Source organism: Chiloscyllium plagiosum, chromosome 34 (genome assembly GCF_004010195.1).
Source record: "Chiloscyllium plagiosum isolate BGI_BamShark_2017 chromosome 34, ASM401019v2, whole genome shotgun sequence".
Classification (NCBI taxonomy): Eukaryota; Metazoa; Chordata; class Chondrichthyes; order Orectolobiformes; family Hemiscylliidae; genus Chiloscyllium; species Chiloscyllium plagiosum.
In genome coordinates, this window is record NC_057743.1 from 24,579,270 (window position 1) to 24,594,552 (window position 15,283).

The following is a 15,283-nucleotide window of genomic DNA, read 5'->3' on the forward strand; positions in this document are numbered from 1 at the left end:
GGGCGCAGGTTTTGCAGTTCCTGCAGTGGCAGGGGAAGATGCCAGAAAGGGAGGGTGGGTTGTCAGGGGGCGTGGACCTGACTAGGTAGTCATGGAGGGAATGGTCTTCGCGAAAAGCGGATGGGGGGGGAGGGAAATATATCCCTGGTGGTGGGGTCCATTTGTAGATGGTGGAAATGTTGGCGGATGATACAGTTTATGCGGCAGTTGGTGAGGTGGAATGTGAGGACCAGGGGTTCTGTCCTTGTTGCGGTTGGAATGGTGGGGTTTGAGGCTAGAGGTGCGGGACGTGGATGAGATGCGTTGGAGGGCATCTTCAACCATGTGGGAAGGGAAATTATGGTCTTTAAAGAAGGAGGCCATCTGGTGTGTTCTCTGGTGGAGCTGGTCCTCCTGGGAGAAAATACGCCGGAGGAATTGGGAATACGGGATTTTTGCAGGAGATATAGTGGGAAGAGGTGTAATCCAGGTAGCTGTGGGAATTGGTGGGTTTGTAAAAAATGTCAGTGTTAAGTCTGTTGTCATTGATGGAGATGGAGAGGTCCAGGAAGGGGTGGGAGGAGGTGTCAAAGATGGTTCAGGTGAATTTAAGGTCAGGGTGGAATGTGTTGGTGAGTTTGATGAACTGCTCAACCTCCTCGTGGGAGCACGAGGTGGCACCAGATGCAGTCATCAATGTAGCGGAGGAAAAGGTGGGGAGTGGTGCCGGTGTAACTGCGGAAGATGGTTTGTTCTATGTAGCCAACAAAGAGACAGGCATAGCTGGGGCCCATGCGGGTGCCCATGGCTACATTGTACCTCAGCCTCTGACGCTTCAGAGAAAACAGCCCCAGCCTGTTCAGCCTCTCCATATAGCTCAAATCCTCCAACCTTGGCAACATCCTTGTGAATCTTTTAAGAACCCTTTCAATTTTCACAACATCTTTCTGATAGGAAGGAGACCAGAATTACACACAGTATTCCAACAGTGGCCTAACCAATATTCTGTACAGCCGCAACATGACCTCCCAACCCCTGTACTCAATACTCTGACCAATAAAAGAAACATACCAAACGCCTTCTTCACTATTCTATCTACCTGTGACTCCACTTTCAAGGAGCTATGGACCTGCACTCTAAGGTCTCTTTGTTCAGCAACACTCCCTAGACCTTACCATTAAGTGTGTAAGTCCTGTTAAGATTTGTTTCACCAAAATGCAGCACCTCACATTTATCTGAATTAAACTCCATCTGCCACTTCTCAGCCCATTGGCCCATCTGATCAAGATCCCATTGTAATCTGAGGTAACCTTCTTCGCTGTCCACTACACCTCCAATTTTGGTGTCATCTGCAAACTTACTAACTGTACCTCTTATGCTCACATCCAAATCATTTATGTAAATGACAAAAAGTAGTGGACCCAGCACCAATCCTTCTGACACTCCACTGGTCACAGCCCTCCACTACCACCCTCTGTCTTCTACCTTTGAGCCAGTTCTGTATCCAAATGGCTAGTTCTCCCTGTATTCCATAGGATCTAACCTTGCTCACCAGTCTCCCATGGGGAACCTTGTCGAACGCCTTACTGAAGTCCACATAGATCACATCTACTGCTCTGTCCTCATCAATCCTCTTTGTTCCTTCTTCAAAAATCTCAGTCAAGTTTGTGAGACATGATTTTCCATGCACAAAGCCCTAATCAGTCCTTGCCTTTCCAAATACGTACATTCTGTCCCTCAGGATTCCCTCCAACAACTTATCCACCACCAACATCAGGCTCATTGGTCTAATGTTCCCTGGCTTGTCCTTACCACCTTTCTTAAACAGTGGCACTACGTTAGCCAACCTCCAGTCTTCTGGCACCTCACCTGTGATGATCGATGATACAAATGTTTCAGTAAGAGGTCCAGCAATCACTTCCCTAGCTTCCAACAGAGTTCTAGGGTAAACATAATAAGGACCTGGGGATTTATCCACTTTTATGCATTTCAAGACATCCAGCACTTCCTCCTCTGTAGTATGGACATTTTTCAAGATTACACCATCTATTTCCCTGCATCCTATATCTTCCATGTCCTTTCCCACAGTAAATAATGATGCATTATTCCTGCGCCTCCATACAAAGGCCGCCTTGCAGATCATTGAGGGGGCCTATTCTCCTCCTAGTTACCCTTTTGTCCTTAAGGTATTTGTAAAAATCCTTTGGATTCTCCTTAACAGTATTTGCCAAAGCTATCTCATGTCCCCTTTTTGCCCTCCTGATCTTCCTCTTAAGTATACTCCTCCTGACTTTGTTTCTCAATTTCCCTCTGATTATTAGGGGGTCTATAATACAATCCCAATAAGGTGATCATCCCTTCCTTATTTCTCAGTTCCACCCAAATAACTTCCCTGGATGTATTTCCAGGAATATCCTCCCTCAGTACAGCTGTAGTGCTATCCCTTATCAAAAACGCCACTCCCCCTCCTCTCTTGCCTCCCTTTGTATCCTGGAACATTAAGTTGCCAATCCTGTCCATCCCTGAGTCATGTTTCTGTAATTGCTATGATATCCCAGTCCTATGTTCCTAACCATGCCCTGAGTTCATCTGCCTTCCCTGTTAGGCTCCTTTAATTGAAATAAATGCAGTTTAATTTATCAGTCCTACCTTATTCTCTGCTTTGTATATTAGTCCCCTTCCAATTTAGGTGCAATCCGTCCTTCTTGTTCAGGTCACTTCTACTCCAAAAGAGATTCCAATGATTCAAAAATGTGAATCCTTCTCCCATATACCAGTCCCTCAGTCATGCATTTATCTGCTCTGTCATCCTATTCCTGCCCTCATTAGCTCTTGCACAGGGAGTAATCCAGATATTACTACTCTCAAGGACTTCCTTTTTAAATTCCTGCCTAACTCTCTGTAATCTCCCTTCAGAAGCTCAACCGTTTCCCTTCCTATGTTGTCGGTTCCAGGGTGTACAACGATCCCCTGCTCCTCTCCCCTTGAGAACATTCTGCACCCTCTCTGGACATCCTTGATCCTGGCACCAGGGAAGCAACACACCATTCTGATTTTTCGCTGCTGGCCACATAAACGTCTGACAGTACCTCAGACTAGAGAGTCCTCTAACACAATTGATTTTTTGGAACCCGACATACCCCTCATTGCATTAGATCCCGTCTCAATACTAGAAACTTGGCTGTTCGTGCTATGTTCCCCTGAGAATCCAGCACCCCCTACATTTTCCAAAACAACATGCTTGTTTGAAATGGGGATAGCCACAGAAGACTCCTGCACTAACTGCCTACCTCTCTTACCTTTCCTGGAGTTAACCCATCTATGTGACTGTATCTGCGACTCTTCCCCCTTCCTATAACTGCCATCCATTACATCCCCTTGTTGTAAATTCCTCATTGCCTCTAACTGTCTCTCCAATCAATCTATTTGATCTGATAGGATTCACAACCAACAGCATTTATTGCTGATGTAATCCTCAGTAACCCGTAAACTCTCCCCTAAAATCCCACATCTGACACAAAGAGCATATCACTTTACTAAAGCCATTTTTGCTCCTTCATAATCTACAGACCCAGAAAATAGCACCACCCTATTCCTCTACAAAACACTGCTCCAGATTAAATTAATAGTTATGGCTTATATTTTAAGTTTAATCAAGAGACATAGCTCGATAAAACATATAATCAAGAAAGAGCCCACTCTTCCCATTACTGCAGACTTACTGTAAGGCCAGGCTTAAATATTCACTTCTGTTTCTGTACTGTGACCTCTCCCAAACAGGTTCCTCCAAGATTAATTGTTTGTTAATTTTCCCAGATGCACTCCAATGTCCAGCAATACATGAATTCAAACAGCAAAGGCATTAACTGTGCAGGTTCACTGCTGTGTCAGTTTCTTTCTCTCTCTCCTGCAATGACCTCACCATGTGCTTCCTTTGTCTGTTCTTCTCCCTGTTAAAACTGCTGTTGTTTTGACTCTTTTCCTTCAAAGTTCCAAAACAAATCGACAGCATATTAAACAGAAATTGCTGCGCCTGGAATTCGAGGAAATCACCTCCAACACCTAAAATACCTCAAAAAAGGAGCAGCTGTTACAGCCAGAAATTTTTCCCATCCTCCATCTTGGATTACCGAGAATCCTCTTGTCAGCAGAGAGCCCAAAATCAATCAGGTTTGCGCCAGTTAAGCTCAGGCCATAACACAGGTGAGATGAAGTCTGTCTTCATTGAAAATGGTTATAGAAGATTGAACAATAGAAGGCGTGGAAATGGAGCAACAAGGTATGAAGCGCAATATGTCTCCACATGAGCGTAAGTGGCCAATGTCAAAGCATACCTCGTGTTTCTGTAGTAATGCGGGAAATTGCACCTCAGCAACGGTAAAAAATGGTTGAACTTATGGGCCCATCGGCCTTTGCTTTGGTCAGAGAGAAATGATTGCTATTCCTCAGGCCTGGGTATTCTGCTGCAAGGAGGCAACTTCACCATCTCTCTGAAGTCAAGCAGGTGGTGGGTGGGTGCCTCCTTGTAATAGAAATAACGTACAGAAACTTCTCTGAGACTAATTAATGTGTATGCCCTGGTGATAAAGAGTGAGTGTCTGGTCGTCCTGCAGCAGCACCCACTGAATCCATAAGGAAAGGTATCATCACCCTCATCTATAAATGGAAGGGGGAGAATAGGAAATCAAAAATTGGCAACCAATTTCAGTGCTGAATGCAGACTATAAAATCACGAACTGGGTTTGGTCTGCTCTGGGATCAGTGATTCACCCTGAACAAACCTGTGCTGTACTAAGCAGGTCAATTTCTGACAGTCTCGAATTCCTCAGGGATACGACCACCTATATGCAGGACAGAGGAGTGGACGCCTGCCTCATCAGCCTGGACCAGGAGAAGGCCTTTGACAGGATATCGCACACCTACATGAGGGATATGATGTCCAAAAAGGGAAGGATTTGCAATTGGATCCAATTGCTCTACACTGATATTGTTAGCGCAATCTCAATCAATGGGTGGGAATCAGAAAGCTTTCCAATCAGATCTGGAAAAACATATTTTCCTAATCATCCAATCAGAAATGTTATTACACAAACCTAAAGCAGGTGAGACTTGAATGTGGGTCTCCTGGCTCAGAGGTAAGGACAAGAGCACTAAGGGTCAATCAGAACAGCCTGAGAGTTGAATGAGAGCAGGTGATGTTCATTGGATATTGTACTGGTGTCCCTGTCTGTAGTGGCTCTTGGGGTGCAATGGCAGTGTCCCTACCTGTAAACCAGGAGGTTTGGATTCTTGTGGGTGTTTAGTGTTTGTAGGTCAGCATAGACACACCCTCCTTGTGGATCCTTATTGTACTAAAATATGTTGAGATTTCTCACAACCTTATTTGTTTTTGGAGGTCCTCCAATCTGCCCGCCCCCTCCACAGATCCCAGCTTTTTTAGTTAGTTTTTCTAATCAGCCTGTTCAGAGATGTTATTATACAGCTCTGCACCAGGTGGGATTTGAACCCAGGTCAACTAGGAGAAAGTGAGGGCTGCAGGTGCTGGAGACCAGAGTTGAAAAGTGTGGTGCTGGAAAAGCGCAGCAGGCCAGCCAGCATCCGAGGAGCAGGAGAATCAACGTTTTGGGCATAAGCCCTGAAGAAGCAGGGCATAAGCCCAGCACCACACTTTTCAACTTTGAACCCAGGTCCACAGGTAAGGATATTTTCTAACCAACATGTTCAGATGTGTTGTGACACATGTCTGGATCAGATGGAACTTGATAACTTTGTTATCAAATAAGGTTGGTTAGGAGATATTAGAATATATAATCAAAATTTTAGGCAAAGAGCTTTTTTGTAAGAAAACATTTTAAAAGGGGAAATGTAAGAGTTCATCCAGAGAGTATGGGAAATTTCAAATCTTAGAACCCTTGCCAGCTAAAGGCACAGCCACCAATTTAGGACCAATTTAGAGAAGTGAATGCTTAAGAGACCAAATTGGAAGATTCATAGGAATCTCAGAATGTTGTTGTGCTGAAGGAGATTACAGAGATAGGGCAAGGCAAGGACATGGTAGGAGTTGAAAACAAGGAAGATAAGAAACTTTAAGATTGAGACATTGCTTAAGGAGGAGCCAAAGTAACTGAACAAACACAGGTTGATAGGAACCTGGGAGCTGTTATGAGTTAGATTATGGGTAGCAGAATTTTGGATGATTTTAAATTTACAGCCTGTAGATATTTGGAGGCCACCTATGCAACCACTGGAGCAGTCAGCTCTAGAGGTAACAGAGAAATGGGTTTGAGCAAATGAGTTGATGTAGAAACAAAATCTGATGTTGTTACAAAGATGGATGAAGAAGATTTTATTCATGGTACTGATATGTGGTCAGATGTCATCTCAGAGTCAATTGTCAATAGGCTAATTCAGCCTCAAGCTCTCACAAAGAGAGGAATGGAGTTTGTGATGGGGCCAATGTCTTCAGTTCTCATATTTAGAGTCATAAAATTATACAGTGCAGAAACTGGCCTTTCAGCCCACTGTGTCTATGCTGACTTACAACCACCAAACACCAAACTACACTAATTCTGTTTACCTGCCTTTGGTCCATAGCCTATTATCCCCTAGCATTCGAAGTGCTCATCCAGATGCTTCTTAAATGTGTAAGAGTGCCTGCTTCACCAGCCTGTCAGCAACAGTAACAATGGTAGTTCAGATGCAGGAAGTTAAGCCATTGCAGTGGATACTGTGGCTATGTCCAGTTAGAGAGGAAATGAGCCGAGTGAATGCAGTCTCACCCAGCTAGATGGCAGTGGAGAGACATTGATGGAGAGTGATGTGGTCAACTGGTCAAGTGGGCAGAAGGGCTAATTTACCTTTGTCACAGTCACACATGATATTGATTATGACTTTGATATAAGCTGATCTAGTGCTGTGTTTGAGATGCATATCTGTTTGTAATGTTTCAATCTTGGAGTTCTAGGAAATTTGGGAGGCAACAGTGCACACTCAAATTCATAAGAGGGAAAAGGGAAGTTGGTGATGAGGCAGTAGATTTCAAGGCTAGAGGGTTGAAAGTTTTGTTTTGAGAGGAGAGGAAGATTAAAGTAGTTTTGAAGTGGTGGGGTGGGGCACCAGTGCCTGGGGAGAGAGAATTATCTCAAATATCAGCAAATGTGGGAGCAGGGATGGAAGCTGGATGGTCATCCAGTTAGCTGGAATAGAGGTTTGGTCACATGGACAAACTACACTTGGAAAGGGCATGACAGGACACAACAAAGCTACTTAAGGAACATGCCAGGGTATGGGGGAATCTATAGAATGCTTGGCCTAGTTGATGCAGGAAGGAAGGCCTAGTTTATGTAATCCCTTTCAATATTTGGAGCCCAGATAACATTCTGGTGAATGTCCTTTCCAATCTTTGCAAGGCTAAAGGTACAATGTCCTGAAATATAACCGGAATTCTTGATGTGGTCACATCACAGCTTTGTACAGCTATCATAGAACTTCCTCCCCGTGTTTGTGAATGATATGCAGTGGACATCAACTGCTTTATTCCCAAAATACTTTTTTCAGCTAAATCTTACCATTTTTTAGATAAATGTTATTTTTGTTGAGTTTTGTAGAAGATTTGAAACCCAGCGAGTTTACTTGCCCAATCATCCCAAATTTGCATCATTAATTATCAACCCCACTTCATTGTACCCCTCTCATCTGATGCTAGCCTGATTCCATCACTCTGTTGCCATTGTTTGGAAATCCTAGGATAGGCCAGCATCCCTTGCAGCAGCTCCACTTGGAAGACAGCTGTGGACCTGGTCAAGCGTTGACAATCCGAAATTGCTCTTTGTTATCAACATAGTACTATAGCAGTCATAACCACACTTCTCACAGCTTGACAGTAACACAGCTCAAACTACTTTACACATAAAACAGTACATTCCCACCCCAACTATTGTTTAAGCATCAGGCCACACACCCTACTAGATCATAGCATGTCACAATCCTTTCTACTACCCTGTCCCCAGTGCTCACTGGAGCCTGGCATCTCATCATTGTTCACTGTGGGGCATCAAAGACAATGCAGCCTTCAAATGATGTATAATTGTTACTTAACTTAGAGGAACCAAATGCATTTAGAAATTATACATTCGCCCACTCACCCAGATACTAAAGAATTGCTTCCACTGCTTTTTGTCATTCATATAAATAATTTGGATGTGAATATAGGATATATGGTTAGTAAGTTTGCACATGACAACAAAATTGATGGTGTAGTGGACAGTGAAGAAAGTTACCTCAGAGTACAGGACCTTGATCAGTTGGGCCAATGGGCTGAAAAGTGGCAGATGAGGTTTAATTTAGATAAATGTGAGATGCTGCATTTTGGTAGGGCAAATCAGGGCAGGACACATACGCTTAATAGTAAGGTCCTGGGGAGTATTGCCAAACAAAGAGACTTTGGGGTGCACGTTCATAGTTCCTTGAAAGTGGAGTTGCAGGTAGACAGGGTAGTGAAAAAGGTGTTTGTTACGCTTGCCTTCATTGGTCAGTGCATTGAGTACAGGAGTTGGGACATTTGTTTGGCCACCTCTGGAATACTGCATTCAATTCTGGTTTCCCTGCTATAGGAAAGACGTTGTGAAACTTGAAAGGGTTCAGAAAAGATTTAAAAGGATGTTACCAAGCTTGGAGGTTTTGAGCTATGGGAAGGCTGAATAGGCTGGGTCTTCTTTTCCTGGAGCGTGGAGTCAGAAGGACAAACTTACATAAGTTTATAAAATCATGAGGTTGGGTAAATAATCGAGGTCTTTTCCCCACAGTTGGGGAATCTAAAACAAGAGGGCATAAGTTTAAGATGAGAGGGCAAGATTTAAAAGGGACCTAATGTGTCATGTTTTCTTGCAGAGGATGGTGCTTGTATGGAATGAGCTGCCAGTAGTGGGGGTGGAGGCTGGTACAATTACATTTAAAAGTCATTTGGATGGATATATGAATAGGAAGAGTTTAGAGGGATATAGGCCAAATTCTGGCAAATGGGACTAGATTAATTCAGAATGTCTGCTCGGCATGGATGAGTTGGACCGAAGGGTCTGTTTCCATGCTGTACAGCTCTTACAATTAATAAGTTCTCATTTAATCCAGCTTCCATCTGCCAAAACCCGGTGTCAATTAAGTCTTGCCACAATGTGTTTTGTCATGCACAAGGGTATGTCCCTCCTGCTTAATATCTTTATCCTCCTCCTTGAAATACTGCACTCACTTTCCAATTTCTTCAGCATTCATCATGTCCCCTTATTGCCTGCTGCAAATCTGCACAGCACAGCATGCAGGAATTAAGCGGCACACTCTGTCCAGTGTATACTGAAAGGCTCCACTAGCCCTGTCTGAACAGCAGAACCTTTTCTCTAAAAGGCCTATCTGTCATGGACAAGGTTGCATTGTATCTTCACTGCACCTTGGTGAGGGAGCTGAGTAATGAGGTCATCAGCCAAACTGACAGAGGGTTGCTCCTGTCCCCCAGTTACTAACTTTGTATTGCATTTGGACCTTCAAACATAACAGGAACATAAGATTTCCCAAGGCTGTAAGAGTTGTGGCAGCTTCCAAGATACTGGACAAAACCCTGTATGAAATGGTATCGGTGATCACAGATCATTTGGACATTGATGATGTCTATAGACAAACTTTGCAGTGTTGTAATATGGCCTTCTTACCAAGTGTGAGTGCAGTCAATAGTGTCTTGACACTGCGGAAACCCAGCTATGTCACTGATCATACTGCCCAGGCTGCAGCACTGATCTCGCCTTGGAGAAATGAGATGGTGTGATCTGGCACAGATATCATCGGACATGGCTTTGATGCATTTGTGGCTGGACAATTGAGAGATCCTGCACAGCAGCCCAGTATACCAATGAAAGGAGCCGGTTGCATAAATGTTCAATGCACTAGTCACCTTACAGCCACTGCGTCAAGATGGTAACCCACCCCTTCAGGTCACAGGTCCTACTGCAGTAGCTGGCATTGTTCAGTAACAGTTTGTAGGACATGTTCAGTCTCCAACAGTGCATATATGCATTCTCTTCAGTCTTCAACATATTTTGAGGGTTTTCAGCTGTAATCTCTTTATGTGGGGAGGCTGCTTACCTTCCACTTTAGGTGTTGCTGCTGCATGCTTTGCTTGCGGTGCCCTTCCTCTTCCCTCTTCCTGTGCCATGGTACACTGGACAATTCCACCAGTTGGGATGGGTCCATCACTCATTTCGGCAATGAACCTATTGAGAACATAAGAAACAGAAGAGGCTCTTACCAATAGAAACAGTCAACAGTTGCATCCCTCACAAATGACAACATGACATGCTTCTCCATAGAGTCAGCAATGTTGCATTCCAACAAAGAGGGCCATGGAATGATTCATTTCACCATTTTGACATTAGATCTTTATTTCAACAAGTATTCCAGCGGTCATGCTGCGAAGGAATAGTAGCAGAGTGCATGTGCACTTATACCCTTCTTGCCTAGCTCCACATCATTATACATAAGAAAGTATTGCATTATGCTTACAGCTCCACGTCCCTTCACCTTGCTTAGCAATGTGTGATGTGGGCCACAGATGACTATGATTACTTCTGCTTCACAGAGATGTGAAATCATCATGTACATTGCGCTTGGTGTGGTCATCAGTCCCACCGTTCCCTGAAATCTCCATGTCCCTCTCAACATAACATTCCCTCGACAGCTCAATCCCATCAAACACCCACATGTGTTCACCCATCACATCTAACTTACACTTTCCAGCTATCCTTTTTACCCCTGACCATATCTTGGTGAAGACTATCATTGTGCTCCACAGCCCCTTTTGAGGTGATGTATTGAGATAGTGAGATTTTCCCATTACCTGACATGTATGACAGATTTTACAGAATTGCACACAACATCCTTATGAAGTCTTAGTTATGTGAAATGCCTGTTTATCAATGCTTGAGTTTTACATATTCCTACATATTCTTCCATACCTTAACGGCACTACTATTTGACGAATAACAATCCATTCCTCATCTATAAGTCCATGGAATATCACTTGCTCATCAGATCTCTATTTTTCATATAACACGGGCGCTGGCAGGTGGGACTAGATTGGGTTGGGATATCTACTCGGCATGGACGGTTGGACTGAAGGGTCTGTTCCCATGCTGTACATCTCTATGACTCCAAACCTCTTTCAGTCTCAGCTTATGTTAATTTGCTTGACTTTGGGTTAGGCTTTTTTAGCCACAATTAAAGAAGACTTACCAAACACTTCTTTTGAATTATCTCAATTCTTCAATGAAGTTATGCCTATTGTAACATCTTTTGTGGTATTACTTTGACCTCTGGAGATGGACTTTGTTTGATCATTGGCCCTGGTATATGATGGAAAAATATCTGCAACTTGTTCTTGTAGTTGCTCCATCTCTTTAACCTCACTCAGAATTTCTGTGATTATAGACAAATTACAGACAATTATAACTTTCACTCTGGCCAAATCATTAACTAAGAGTAAGTTAATGTCATCACGGTTAAATTTCTGAACAACTGCTACTATCATAATTCCAGACATTAAAGATTACAGTGATAGGGAATGCTAAGTTAAAGGACAGATGAGGATTTTAAAATTAAAATTGTTCTTGAGCACAGAAATGTTAGGATGGATGATCTAACCGACCATGACACCACAGTACACGAAGCTATTCATGAGGGGAGAGTAAGAAGAAATGTAGCAGTAGTTTGGAGATAATTTACTGAGGGGGAATTGACACTGATCTCTGTGACAAACAGCACAAGTCCAGATGGCTGAGCTGCCTGTATGGTGTCAGGGTTTGGGATATGTCCTTCAAGCTGAAAAGAAGTTTGCAATGGGGAGCTGAGGATCCAGTTGTCATGGTCTATAGGTAGCAATGACATGGGCAGCTCAAAGAAAATGTCCTGCATGGTCAGTATGAAGAACTAGGTGCCAAATTAAGCAGAACCTCAAAGGTCATAATCTCCGCATTGCTACCTAAGCTACATGCAAATTGGCATAGGGCAAATCATAATAGAGAGATGGATGTGTGGCTCAAAGACTGCTAAGGGGAAGCAGGTTCGAGCTGACAGAACATTGGTGCCAGTACTAGGGGAAAGTGGGATCTGGACCAATGGAATGGGCTCCACCTGAACTGTGCTGAGGCCAGTGTTCTTGCCAAAGACATAGCTGTGGGAGTAGATGGGATTTTAAACTAAATAGTGGAGGCAAGGAATTGAATATGGAATGAATTGAAAAGTCAAAGAGTAGAGTGAAGGCCAATTTAAAAAGATTTTGATACAGGAAATGATAAACAGACTGTGACTGGAAGCAATAAAAAGTACAAGTCGGGGTACCAATCAACAGTTATGGCTAGAATTTATTTTAAGAGTAAAAGGATAAGAATAAAATAAATAAATTGAGAGTGTGAATACAAATGAATAAGTACAGTCTAAGTAGCCATCACAGAGACATGGCTACCAGATGTCATGAATTGGGCCCTGAATCTTGACTGGTAGAGGAACGTTAGGATAAATAGGATACAAGGAAAGTTTGGAGAATAGCTCTGAAAGTTAGTAATGTATTAGCACAATAGAGAGAGATCATTTCAATTCAGGAAACCAAGATGTGGGACTGCATTTTTCCAGCTCCTGAATGACATAGCATCGGTAAGTCAGTTGTAAAATATGGCAAGTTTGGAAAATGAGATCCTTGACATTGAGGAAAGAAATCCAAAAAATGTCCAAGTTTGATGGTGAGATGAGATTCTCACTAGTGAGCAGCAAGAGCCTATTTGTATGCGTTTCATGCCATTAGCACCTAACACTTGTCTCAATTATATGTGCTGGAGAAAAACTAGGTGGCAACAATTCCCCACATGAAAGTCAGAGTGACTATCTGGTGGCTCCAGCTTGCTATTTGCTCCTCTTGGCCTCCAAAATCTCAGGATATGTTAATGGGCAGTGATTGCCTGTCCCCCTCCACTTATCCACAGAGGTTGGCATTGTGAAGGGGGCAGCTCAACATATACAGGTGGAAGGCAATAGTGCATTGGAAGACATGGGTTACTGCAGGAAGGTGGGTCATCAACTGTCATTCTCACAACCATCCTGGCTTCGATGGGTGGACAGTGCAGCACAATGTTTGACATACCTAAACTGTAGGGCTGGGGCTTAGGCGTAATGTTGAGAGATGAAGACTTACAGGAAAGAGTCTGGTGAGAATGTGTGGAAGTTTTAGAGGTACATTTCAGATTTGCAGACTGATAATTTAGCAACAGTGCAAGAGTTAGAGAAACAAAGCGAGGGAAGCACAGTTGCACATTGGTTAACCCTGTGCCAAGGACCTGCGTTCAATTCCAGCCTTGGATGACTGTCTGCATAGCATTTGCATGTTCTCCTCATGTCCGTATGGGTTCTGCTAGATAGTCCGGTTTCTTTCCTCAATCCAAAGATGTGCTGGTTAGGTGAATTGGCCATGCTAAATTGCCCCCTAGTATCCAGGGATGTGCAGATTAGATGGATCAGTCATGATAAATGCAGAGTTACAGAGGTAGGATGAGCTGGATGCTCTTCAAAGGATAAGTGCAGACTTGATGGGCCAAATGGCTTCTTTCTGCACTGTAGGGATTCTAAGATTCTCGTATTGTCAGCACATATATGAAAATTTATGTCTTTGTTGAACGATGTCATGAAAGAGCAGCATTTAAATGAGAACTAGAATGGCTGAGATCAGATCCTGAATACTCCAGACATAACACTGTGAGGGCAGAAAGAGAAACCATTACAAGTGATTCTTTGGCTACAATTAGATAAGAATAAAACTAAGTGAGAGCTGCCCCACTCATTTCAATGAGAAATGTTGAAGGAGAATGTGTTGTCGATTGTGCCAAAGACCACAGACAGATTGAGAAGGATGATAAAGGAAAGTTCATGACTTGGAGGTGCTGGTGTTGGACTGGGGTGGACAAAGTTAAAAATGACACAGCACCAGGTTATAGTCCAACAGGTTTATTCGAAAGCACTAGCTTTTGGACTACCGCTTTTAAGAGGTCACTGTGACTGTGAGTTGTTATGATAGCTGATAAGGACAGAAACCTAGTTGGAAAAGTTCAAACACAAGTTCCTGGAAAGATGGGAATGAATTTTGCAGGCCCAACATATTCTATGACTTTTAAAATGAGATGCAAGTTGGAGATGGGGTGGTAGTTTATAAGGAAGTTGGGATTAGGAGTTTTTTTTCAAAGAGAGGTGATGGTGACAGATTTAAAGAAAGAGACTAATAAAAATATCACCTGACATCGGCATCAGGAGAAGTTGGGTGGTCAATACTTCAGTGGAAATAGGATCATGAGAACAGGAAGTGTGTCTCATGGCCTAGATAAATCAGAGAGGACATGAACAGAGGGAATTAGGAGGCAAACTAGAGAAAGATGTACGTTTTAAGCTATAGGAATGTTGTAGAGGGGAATTCATTCTAGGAAGTTTGACCAGGTAAGCCACTGGAAGGGAGAGTGATTGAAGTATCTCGAGTTTATTGACAAAGAAGTAAAATCTCCTTGCACTTATTGCTGAAGGTGAGGATTAAAGGAACAGAAGGGAGTGGTTTAACAAGACAGCTGTAGAAAAAAGAATCAAGTGATTATCCTTACTTTCCAATACAATCCTGAACTAAGGAGTTTTGACAGAAAAGAGAAAGATCTAATTGTGTTTTTCATGGTGCAGCAAGGTCTGGAATGGACGTGGAAATCATTGTTTGCCAAATTCTTTCATCTGTATGTCCCTTGACATTATGAAGCAGATATGAGGACCATACTGGTGGAAGAGTTACATGAGAGTGAGCAATAGTTTTATTAGGACTAGGGTATCCATCAGAAGTGGAAATGAGCTTATGATTGAGTGGGCGGCACGGTGGCATAGTGGTTAGCACTGCTGCCTCACAGTGCCAGAGACCCGGGTTCAATTCCCGACTCAAGCGACTGACTGTGTGGAGTTTGCACATTCTCCCCATGTCTGCGTGGGTTTCCTCTGGGTGCTCTGGTTTCCTCCCACAGTCCAAAGATGTGCGGGGCAGGTGAATTGGCCATGCTAAATTGCCCGTAGTGTTAGCTTAAAGGGGTAAATGTATGGGTGGGTTGCTCTTCGGCGGGTCGGTGTGGACTTGTTGGGCCGAAGGGCCTGTTTCCACACTGTAAGTAATCTAATCTAGTCTAAAAAGTATACCTGCAGAAATTAGTGGCAAACAGATGAACAATGGTTAATGGGTAAGATTTCGAAAATGTAG

At 43.2% G+C, this 15,283-nt stretch overlaps 1 protein-coding gene across 2 annotated transcripts in view; it reads left to right on the forward strand.

Annotated features, from left to right (window-relative positions):
- slc45a1 (solute carrier family 45 member 1) overlaps positions 1-15,283 on the forward strand; it is a 61,343-nt gene that overhangs the window by 15,098 nt on the left and 30,962 nt on the right. The window lies entirely within an intron of this gene.